Source organism: Pseudopipra pipra, chromosome 1 (genome assembly GCF_036250125.1).
Source record: "Pseudopipra pipra isolate bDixPip1 chromosome 1, bDixPip1.hap1, whole genome shotgun sequence".
Taxonomy (NCBI): Eukaryota; Metazoa; Chordata; class Aves; order Passeriformes; family Pipridae; genus Pseudopipra; species Pseudopipra pipra.
In genome coordinates, this window is record NC_087549.1 from 1636192 (window position 1) to 1648522 (window position 12331).

Consider the following 12331-nt stretch of genomic DNA (forward strand, 5'->3'; position numbering starts at 1 on the left):
AGCTGAAGGTCATTCACTCGTGGTTTTGAGCTATAAATGATGGATAAATTGCATATTTTGGAGATTTGTTTTCCCTCTTCACTCCCTTTTTGTCTTCCCTCCTCATGTGCTATAATCCTTATGGAAAAAAGAGATATTTTCAGTTTTGAACACATGTGCAAAGATCTCTTTGACAGATTTAAGTATGTTTGAGAGAGGGAGGGTGTGACAGCTCATCACAGTTTAATCCTGAGCATTTTATCACCAATTCTTCCAAACCTCCCAATTTCTGCTCCTGCCACAGAGGGGTTTTTTTTGCCCCCAAAATCCCCGGAATGAGAATCCATGTGAGAACCTCAGCTGTTGTAAAGCCCAGGAGGGGAAAAAGGCCTGAAAATGGGCAGCTGAAGTGATTAAAAACATTAATAATAAGACAATAAACAGGAAGAACCCGGCGTTTATAAAGTGATAAAACCTGGGGGTTGATGAACCAAGTGCCGGATTTGGAACTTGAGGGCCGTGGTGGGACAGCCCTGAAGTGCTTTGGAGGTGTTTATGTGGACTTTGGAATTAAGAGACAGAAATCTGAGCGGAAAACTCGGATATTCACCTCTTCCCACAGGACAAGAGGTTACAAGGGGAGGCAGCTTTGCTCCCTAGAAGCCTAAAATATCCTGGAATAGTTTTTACTGGAAAAGAAGAAGAGCTTAAATGAAATACCTGCCCGTTTTGGAGCATGTTCATGAGAGAAAATGGGTTCAGTGCTTCCATGCTGGAAATGGCTGTATTTCAACAACCATCTACCACCAAGGGCTCTAATTTTTTTTTTTTTGGTGTATTTTCCAAAAAAAACCACTCAGAATTTATTGTGGCATCAGCCCTTTCCACCCAAATTCTGGGTGTTTGCTGTTTGCCAAGAAAGAAGGACTTTAAAATGAACCGAGTTCTTCCAGGTTTTTTTAAGAATTGTGGGTTGTTTTTGTTGTTTTTTTAAAGGGCAAAATGTCTTCTTTTGGAAAAGACAAACCTGAGGTGGGGGAATTGTACAAACAGAAGGAATGATGTTTAATTATTACTCCAAGGATCCACCTCTTTAGTCAAAGAATGTTCTTTCTCGGTGTTGATTTACTCTGGTTGTGGATTATTGGAAGGGATTTTTCTCCCAGGGACCTTATTTTCCACAGAAGAGGCTTCACCCCTGTGGGAAGCCTGCTAGCTCTGTCTGGTGTCTGTATGTCCAAGGAATGAGTTCTGGGCGTCTGTGCCCTCTGGGAAAGGCAGATGTGCTGCACATCTGGATATGTGGAGGTTTAGGGTCCTCAGTGGGGTCTCGAGATGAAAGTGGCTCTGAGTCCTTCCTTGATTCTGAAGGAGTTCTTTCACCCCTGGAATGGGATCTGAGCTGGAGTGGGATCACAACCCCCCAGTCTGACGTTTTGGGAACCCAGGGAAGTGAAGTCCTGCCATCTGCTGGTTCTTCCCAGTCTCAGGAGAGGAGCTTTGAAGCCCCAAACTCAGAAATGAAGGAGGAAGAGCTGCCTTTAACCAAATAACTGCACAAAAAGCAGAGCATCAGCAACATCAGAGAGAGATTAAAGGTTTTAATTCCTCCAGCTTTGCTCTGATAGTGAAAATTAAAAAATAAAAGGCTTAACAGGCTTCCCAGGTCCAATATTTTCCGAGAGAATGCCTTTTTTTTTTTCCCCCAGCCCAAATCTTTTTGTTTCATCAAAATTGAAATGGAAATCTAATAAGCCAGTAAAGTGTTGCTGAAAAAAAAATCAAAATATTGATACCTTTTATTTCAGCTTTGTTGGATGATCTGGTTTCACTGGGATGGTTCCACTGAGACATTGGTTTTACTAATCCATAGGTGTGAGATTTGTAACTGTGTATTACCTTTGTTGTAACAGAATAAGCAGGATAAAGCAGCATCAATTCCTTTAAATATATTAATGTAAGTACAAGTGGAGTGTATGTCACATATTGTTTCTTATATTCTAATAAAAAAATATATGGAATTAATAAAAAAGAGACACTTGGAACAAAGTCTTTGGCTGATTCTGTGGATATTACAGAGGTTATTCCTTGTTTTGGGTGAAGGGAAAGTGCTTGGATGGGATTCAAAGCTGGGTCAAAAGGACAGACATGAGGCTGAGCCTCTGGAATATAGGAGGGATAAATGCATCCTTGTCATCTCAAGGCCTTTGGAATCTCTTCCTGTGATGGATAAAGAACAGGGATTGTCTTTGCCTTCAATAGCTCATAAATATCCTTGACTTTTCTGTGACCCTGCCGGGAACGGGGCTGAGATTCGTCCTTGGAGCCTGAGCTCTTGTTGGAAAGGGAGGATATTTTGGGCACAGAATGGCCCCTGAGTGGGTGGCTGGGGGGCAGCTGCTCCTCTTCCTGCACTCCCAGGGTTTGCAGGGATCGCTCCAACCCCCCTCCTGCCTGTGGACAGATGGACACAGGGACACACAGACATGGAGCTCGGGAGACCCCTCTGCTGTCCCAAACCAGGGCCGCTCACAGTGCATTGTAAGGATGGCTCACTGGGATTTTTGTTTAAATTTTTAAAGAATATTTTATTGTTTTATTATATTATTTTATATATTATTGTATATTTTTATACATGATATGTACTATATATGATATAGTATATATTTTTACATGCACTCAATAATATATATTTTATATGATATAGTATATATAATATATTTTATACACATTATATATTATTTATTAATTAATAATTTATTTATCACATTATTTATTATTAATGTATTTATATTATTTATATAATATATTATATATAATATATCGTATATAGAATATATATTATATAATATATAATATATATAATTTTTATATAACATATAAATATATATTTATATACAAAATATATATTACCTAGTAATAGTATATATTATATTATATATATTATATGATATTATTTGTTATTTACTTATATTTTATTTATTATTTATTCTATTATTTATAAATTACATGTTATTTATATGTTATATATAATATAAACCATATATATTATATATATCTACATTACATTTTTATATATTATATATGTAATCATATATATTATATATATTACATATTGTATATTGTATATATTATATATTACTATATATATGTATATATATTATATAATATATATTATATTATATATAATATATAATAGTATATATAAGATATGTAATATATAATATCATATATTATATATAATATATATTATGGTATATTTATATTATATATATGATATATTACTATATTACATTTATATATATATTTATATATTTTTAATATATATATATATATACATGTATTTATGTATATATATATATATATTTATATATATATACTTTTTGAGAGCCTGGTTGGATCCCATGGGAGAAAGGGATTATATTCCCTGAGGAATGTGAGACAAACAGAGAATAACAGTGATGGGCTCAGGGGTTCTTTAGGAACAACAAAAGGCTGTTTGAAACAAAGATATAAAAATACCTTTCCTTCTCTGGATAAACCTGGCCTGGACATTTCCTGGGAAAGGGTCTTCTCCACCGCCCTCCTTCCTTGCAATCCATATTTGTAAGGGATTTTGGGAATGGGAGGCACCAGTGATGACAGGGAATATTTTGGGGACTGGAGGACATTGCACAGCAGGGGATCACAGAAAAAAACCACTCTTCAGAGGCTGCACCTCCCTCCTCCCTGGAATTCCCAACATTTCTTCTCACATTGCTCCTGATACTCCCCGAGGACCTGCCTGCATCTGGACAGGCCCGGGATGGGGTCTCCCACATTCCAGGTGTTCAGAAAGTCCAGGAAAATGGTCCCAACATCTCCAAATCCAAGAGGGGGCCTCATTAATGTTTTGACAAAGAGATTCTGGAGCTGCTTCCTTCCTTCTGGTCCATATTTCCAGGTGAGCCTTATTAAGAGATGTCAAATGCCTGGAATTGTTTCTGGGAACTATTCCCAGTGTTTCTCTTCCAGTTGGCTCTGGAAGAGATGCTTCTCCTTGGTATCCTGAGGTTGTGTTGATCGTCTCAGGGTATGAGACATCAGTAAATGGGTCCAAAGTGGGAGAATTCCTGCCTTCCTATCAGAGAATCATGGAATGGTTTGGGTTGGAAGGGAGATTAAAGATCATCTTGTTCCAACCTCCCTGCCATGGGCAGGGGCACCTCCCACTATCCCAGGTTGATCCAAGTCCCATCCAATCTGGCCTGGAACACTTCCAGGAATGGGGAAGCCACAGCTTCGCTGGGAATTCCATTCCAGCCCCTCAGCACCCTCCCAGCCAAGAATTCCTTCCCAATATCCCATCTAACCCTGCCCTCTGGCAGTGGGAAGCCATTCCCTGTGTCCTGTCCCTCCATTCCTTGTCCCAAGTCCCTTTCCAGCTCTCCTGGAGCCCCTTTAGGCCCTGGAAGTTCTCCCTGGATCCTTCTCTTCTCCAGGCTGGACATTCCCATCTCTCCCAACCTGTCTCCAGAGCAGAAGTTCTGCAGCCTTCTGATCATCTTCATGGCCTCCTCTGGTCCCATTCCAACATGTCCACATCATTCCTGTGCTGAGGAATCCAGCCTGGATGCAACAATCCTGGTGGAATCTCATGAGGGCAGAGTAGAGAAGTTAATTCCTGTCCTTTATTGTCCCTCTGGACATGCCTCCCCTCTAACCATGGCAAATACAGGTTTTGGAGGAAGAAATAACACTGGAGCCGGGGAAGAGTCTCCAGAAAGGTGATTCACTGGGAAGTTTTGATGTGGAGGAGTCAGGAAAAGCACGTGGGTGGAGAATTTGCAATTTAAAATCGGAGTGATGCTGAGGGAAGGCAAAAAAATGACTGAACCGAGAGGGTCGGCCGGTGCCGACCCTCTCCTCCTTCTGTCCTCCTGCTTCCCCTGCTTCCCACTTCATGGCTTTTGAGGGCCACACGAGAGACCATGAAGGGGCAAAAGGGTGAAGATGGCACCTCCAGGTGCAACGGAGGAGGCTGGAAAGGTGGGAAGTGCTTTGCACGGCTGTGGGAGCATGTTCCAACCTTCCTGCTTGTCATCTCCCGACGAAAAGAGATTTAAAACCTTGCACAACGTACCTTGGCCTCCTTGGGTTTGGAGATCTGACCCTTCCTGGGATACAGGGACACTTGGCCAGTTCTGATGTCACCGTGACTCCGGTACCTTCGTGTAGAAGGAATGAAAGTTGCAGGAGTGAAATGTAACATTTACAGCATCGAACTCGCAGAGGAAGAGGTGTGAGGAGCATCAAATTCCTGGAGGAAGAGCTGTGAGGAGCATCAAATTCCTGGAGGAAGAGCTGTGAGGAGCATCAAATTCCTGGAGGAAGAGCTGTGAGGAGCATCAGACTCCTGGGGGAGAGATGCAAGTAGCACCTTGCTCTCCTTCTCCACTCCAGTTAACACCACTAACAACTGGGTGGATCGTGTTTCACACACATTCCTGTGACATTCCTGTCACTCCTGCATCTCCCAGAGCCAAGTCCTGTGTTTTTCCATAGGTTCCAAGATCTCCTGGCTCACGTCGTGTCTCTCATTGCTCAAATTGCGGGGATGTGGTGACCCTTTCTCACTCCAGAGTCCGAGTTTCACCCCAAGGCTCCTTGCTGAGCTCAGACCTGTTAAACCTGCTGGGTCCAGCCCCCATTTGGTATCACATTTCAAAATATTAGAGGAGAAATGACCGAAAAAACAAGAGCTCTCAGCAGATGAGGGATGGTGGCACCTTGTGTGTGATCACTTTGGAGTGTTCAGGGTCTTTGCCACATTGGAATTCAACTCATGGGTTGTTCAAGGCAATTTAGATAATTTTTTAGGTAATTTTCCACCTTATTTAGGAAAAATTTAGAATTTTTTCCTCCTTAATTAGGAAAAAAATAGAGAATTTTTCTCCTTTTTTAGGAAAAATTTAAAGAATTTTTCTCCTCATTTTATTGTCACGCGGAGGTTTCTCATCCCAAAGCTGGTTGCAACCAAATGATTCCAAAACCCGAATTTTGGAAATAGTGAAAAATTAAAAACTACCAAAATGATCCTAAAAATTCCTCCCTTCCTTCCTCGGGAAACGGGCTGGGATGCGGGATTTGCATTCTCTCCTCTTGTCAGGAGGTGGCAGCGCTGGGCCCCAGTTCTACCAGTGCATCCCGGATAGGATGTACTGGGATGGGTGTGTCGGCATTCCAGGACCACAAGCCCCTTTTTCCAAGGAGCAGGATGCAGAAGGAAGTTCACCAGGAGTCTAGAGATGAGAAGAATTCCAGCCCAGCCTTCTCTCTGACCCTTTTTCATGGCAGATGCTGTTGGGCCTCCTGAGCCCTCCCTTCTCATCTTTTTTCCAGGCCGAACAAATCCACCTGTTTCATAATTCCCTGTATTGCCTGTGGTCAAATCCATGGCCAAACCACCTGGAATCTTGGGATCAGAGGGAAGTGGTGAGATAGGTCACAGAATTGAGGGCTACCACAGCTGGGCTCTGAGCAACCTGGTCTGGTGGAAGGTGGGTCGGAACCAGATGGTCCTTAATTCCAAATTAGACCATTCTATGGCTGGATATGGAATGGTTAGGAAGGACAGGCTGCAAAAGTGAGGAAGAGGAGTTGCTTTTATGTAAGAAAACAGCGAAAATCCCTCAAGCTTGGCCTGGGGATGGATGATGAGTCAGCTGAGAGCTTTTGGGCAGGTGGATCAGCACAGGGGATGTTGTGGTGGGTATCTGATGCAGAACACCTACTCACAAAGTGGATAAAACCTCCCTCACACAGCTGGAAAAAGCCTCACATTCCCAAGGGTTGGGACTCAGGGAGGGCTTTCAGCATCCCAGTATCAGCAGGACAATCATGGAGGCTTTTGGAGTGAACTGGTCACAGATTCCTGAGAAAAGAGAGATTTTCGTGGACCTCACAGTTGTGAAAAAGGAAGGACTTGTTGAAGGTGTGAAGGTTGGGCTGCAGTGACTGTGAGTGGTGGAGCTCAAGATCCTGAGGGTGGGGAACAAGACAAGAAGCAGCATCATGAGCTTGGAGCCAGCACGGATTCCCAAAGGAGATGTTGGGCCTCACCAGCACAAAATCCTTCAGTCATGATGGGCTGGTTTGATGGATGAGGAGGGAGAGGTGGATGTGGGTTTTCTCCACCTCATTAAGGTTTTCAACACTGTCCCACAACATCCTCCTGGGTGAGGTGACAAAGGAAGGGTTGGATAAAGTGGACAAGGAGGTGGATTGAAAACTAGTGGAGCAACCAGTTCCAGAGGTTTGTGACCAGTGGCACCAAGTCCAGCTGGAGGCCAGTCACCAGTGGGGGCACCACAGGACTTGTTTTTGGGGTCAAAGCTGTTCACGACCTTGAAGATGTGGCAGAGCCTGCAGGTTTGCAGGTGACACAAAACTAGGAGAAGTGGTGGACGTGGACATGCCACCCAGAGGGATTTGAACAGCTTGGAAAAATAAACAGTGGGAATAAAGAAGAATAAACTTTGGGAAATTCAGCCAATGGAAATGTGGAGTCTTGGATCTGGGGAGGAGCAACCCCAGGCAGCAGGAAAGGCCATGAGATGGTGGAGATGGAAACAGCTTTGCAGAGAAGGAGCTGAGGATGGTGGACATCAAGCTGCACGTGAATCAGGAATGTTCCTCGGTGGTAAAGTCAGCCAAGGACCTTCTGGGCTGTGCCAGGAAGGGCAGGAGGTTCTTCCCCTCCCACTCAGCACTTGTGAGGAATCCTGTGTCCAATCCTGGGCTCCTTAGCACAGGAGATGCATGGACATTGGAGCAGAAGCATCTTCCTGAAATCTTCCGGCACCGGGAGGCCAAGCCTGGGATGTTTTTTGGTGCAAGACACACACAATACCTTCATTTAGGTTTTCTACTGGTTTGGGCAGAAATCCTGAGAACACATTCCAAGATGTGGCTATTTCCAGCTTCAATTCCAAGCGCTGCAGTCTAGAGGGAGATGAGAAGGGCCTGGAGGCAAAGCTGGTTCTTCTCAGTCTGTTTTACACGTGTTGTCCTTGTTCTTCCCTTCTGGGTCAGCGAGAAGTGACTCAGGTAGGAAAGTATCTCCTGTCCCTTGGATTGAAGGAGGCAGGGGATAATTAAAGCAGGTGACAGCTACACTGAGCAAGTGATTTACATTCCTGCATCGTTAACAATGCCTTGGAAAGCTGGATGGAGCAAATCATCTCCAAACAAGTGATTAGTGCCTCAGTCAGAGTTGACAGGAAGGGAAAAGACAGGAGCTTGGAAGCAAAAAGAACAAAAGGAAGCTGGAAGAAATTTGATAGGGAAGGAAGACAAATTCCCAGTAGTTATAAATATATGATCAATCCTTTCTGTGCACATCATAAACACAGAGAGAGAGAGAACACATTTGAGTCGTTATTAACTCCTATAAGATCTTCCCTCAGGACAACTCTATCCATGGCCACCGGCCAGGGAAGTGATGGATGTGAAGGTCTCCCCCAGAAGGAGTTAAGTGCTACACAGAGGTTAATCTAAATAATAACCTGGAGATAAGAGGTGCCTGCATGGAATTCAAAGAGGGAGAAAAACAGGTTGGGAAAAAAAATAAATAAGGAGGCAGGTGAATGTTTACCTGGAGGGAACAAGACTCCTCAGGAAAATAAATCAACTTGTTCCTGGTGAATATACAAAACATCCCTGATTTTTAGGCACAGCTGACATGGCTGGGGCAGAGGGGGGATGTAGGGAGGTCTGGTGGGAATGTGGGATGATTAGCAGGGTTGGAGAAGCCCTTTGTGCTTGTGGTGTGGTCTGACCTTTGTGCCCCGGGTCTGGCACTGCCCAGGCTCCGTCGTGTCTCTGGTGCAGCCCTGGGAGCCAACAGAGCCCTGGGATGCAGCAGAAGGATTGGGGGCACCAGGCTGAGGGAGGGGATTCTCCCCCTGTGCCCCACTCCCTGTAGATCCCACCTGGAACACCTTGTCCAGCTCCGGGGGCCTCAGCACAAGGACATGGAACTGTTGGAGTGAGACCAGAGGAGGCCACAGAGATGCTCCAAGGGCTGGAGCACCTCTGGAGCCAGGCTGGGAGAGCTGGAGGTGTTCACCTGGAGAAGAGAAGGCCCCAGGGAGACCTGAGAGCACCTTCCAATGCCTAAAGGGGCTCCAGCAGAGCTAGAGAGGGACTCAGGACAAAGAATGGAGGGACAGGACACAGGGAATGGATTCCCAGTGTCAGAGGGCAGGGTTAGATGGGATATTGGGAAGGAATTTTTGGCTGGGAGGGTGGTGAGGGGCTGGAATGGAATTCCCAGAGAAGCTGTGGCTGCCCCATCCCTGGAAGTCTCCAGGACCGGTTTGGACAGGGCTTGGATCAATCTGGGATAGTGGAAGGTTTCTCTGCCCATGGCAGAGGGGGTTGGAAGGAGATGATCTTTAAGTTCTCTTCCAACCCAAACCATTCCATGATTCTATGTCCCAGTCCACTACCAAGGTGGAAAACAGTGTGGAAAGAGCTGCCAAGCTTCCTGAATCCATCTGCAGCTCCAATCCATGTCAGACCCACCCGTTACCTGCCCAGCCAGGTGCTTTGATCCTCCTGCTTGTCAGATCCAGGGAGGATCTGCCCTTTGCCCAAGGGCACCTTCCAAAGACTCACTTGTGGGAATCACCCGACCTTTACAAGCTCCATAGGTGAGAGAGAGAGAGAGAGAGGGAGGGATGAAATGTCTCACAGAGCTGTCCCAATAAAAGGATTTTAGAGCCAGGCAGAAACATGCTGGATCTTGGCCATGCATTGTAGGGAATGGTAGTAAAATCAATTAGTAGGAATAAGGCTGCTCTGACTAATGAGCTAATGAGTGGTGCCTCAGTGAAAATGGCTCTGAAAGAGCTGCAGGGTTGGATTCCTGCTGAATTATTCACAGGGATAGGCCAGAGTCAGGCTTGGGGCTGTTTATGTCTTATACTTGGCTTTTCCAGGTTTCTCTTGAATTTTTTGAGATGTTCCCCATTAATGGAGGAAGGTGGAGGTACCTGTTTAATTCCTCCCTTTTTGGTGCAAAGTGTCCCATCTCTGGAGAGTTGGGGTTTCTGGGGGATGCAAGTGGGGGCTGGGATGTGTCAGAGGGGAAATTTGTGGTGGTTTAATCCCTGACACTCTGAACACCAGGTTTGCTGATCACACAAACCCATCCTCGCTGCTTCCATGAGTTCCTTTCATTAGTGACCCGTGGAGCTGCTGGAACAAGTCCAGAGGAGGCCACAGAGATATTCCAAGGGCTGGAGCTGCTCTGGAGCCAGGCTGGGAGAGCTGGGAGTGTTCACCTGGAGAAGAAAAGGCTCCAGGGAAACCTTAGAGCTCCTTCCAGGGCCTAAAGGGGCTCCAGGAGAGCTGGAGAGGGACTTGGGACAAGGGATGAAGTGATGGACAAGGGGGAATGGCTTTCCAGTGCCAGAGGGAAGGGTTAGATGGGATATTGGGAAGGAATTCTTCCCTGGGAGGGTGGTGAGGTACTGGAATGGATTTCCTGGAGAAACTGTGGCTGCCCCATGCCTGGAAGTGTTCAAAGCCAGGTTGGAGCAACCTGGGCTAGTGGGAGGTGTCCCTGCCCATGGCAGGGGTTGGAACTGGATGATCTTTCAGGTCCCTTCCAACCCAAAGCATTCCATAATTCCACGATCCCATAATATTTACTCCTCTTATAGGAATGTTTTTGAATTTAACCTTTCAGTAGGTGTGTGAGAAGAGCTTAGCACTGGGATTGACACCGTCCTGTCAGCATTCCTCCCTTAAATCCAATCATACTTTTTTGCTCCTACATCCCTCCGCCCTGGAAGAAATCTGGGATTCATAGGAGATATACAAGAACTTATCAGAGTAATGAGGACGCAGAGTTTAAAATAATGAAGTCAAGAAGGCTCTCAAACCCAACCAGTCCCTGAAACTCTGCTCTGGAGGTGGACGGGCAATTTTAGGATTTCCTAGTGGGATCTTGGCCTGGTAATGGGGCAGCATGAGCAGATCTATTGGGAGTTTTTGGGATTTGGAGGCTCTTTCCAGTGTGGATGCAACTGCTCCCATCAGATGCCTCCACCCAGAGACTGTCTCAGCTGGTGAGGTAGGACAGGAAAGGGCTTTGGCACAGGTTTCTCAGGCTGGAAGTAAACATTTGGCCGAACTTCTCCTTTTATTTATGACACAAACTCCTCTGAAATGCGGAGGGTTCTTGTATCAATTTACCTTTGAACACAGACACTAAAAATACCTATTTTTTTCCCAACCATCCCGTGGGTCATTGAGGCAGATTTATGCAGCTTCATAATTCTTTTCTCTGTGATTAATGGGAATCCCCCAACACAATGGTTATGGTTTCCCACAAAATAATAAAAGGAATTCAACAAAACCCTCGTTGGATGTTCCCATTAGTTCTTCTTGTTCCTCTGGGGAGTTGCCAGTCCTGCAAGGCACCTGCCACACAAAAGAGGAGACATTTCAGGCCTTCAAGACTCAGATAAGATCAACTGAAACCATAAACAAGCCAGGTATGTTGACACCCCCCCAAAAAAACAACCCTCCAAACCCAAGGAGGGAGCAGCATTTAAGAGCAGGGTGTTGGCACATGTTCTTCCCTCCAAGATTTGACAAGGCAGTGGAGATCACATTTCAGATGTGCATGTGAAACCAGTCATTTGGCACATTGTTGGAGGCCTCTTAATACCAAAAACCACACCCCAGCCGTATTAAATTGTTTTCTTTTCTTCCCCCCTTCAAGAACAAGGCAAACACAATCAGCAAATTTCTCTCTTCTTAATAGGATTATAACATTCCCCTGCTGAACAGGAGGAATGGCAAAGCCAGGAAATACCAAAAAAGTCTTTCCCTGGGTGATTTTGGGGCTGGAAATAGCTGCTTAACTTTCATAATCGACATAATTACTGTATTACAGAGGCAACCCTGAAAACAATCCGTCTGGATTCCTGAGGATTTAAGTCATCCAGGAGTGCTGCTTGCAAAAGAAACAGGGTTCGTAAGATGATGAGACCATGTTTAGTTGAGATATTGGGGAAAAATCCTTCCCTGTGAGGGTGGAAGGCCCTGGCACAGGGGATAGGGATAGAAAGGATGAGGGAGGATCATGGAATCATAGAATAGAATCACAGGATGGTTTGGGTTGGAAGGGATCTTAAAGATCTTCCAGTTCCAACTCCCATCATGGGCAGGGACATCTCCCACTATCCCAGCTTGCTCCAATCTGGCCTTGAACCCTTCCAGGGATGGGGCAGCCACAGCTTCTCTGGAACATCTAGGATGGTGGGGTCATTCCTTACGGTGGAATTCATTCCCAAAT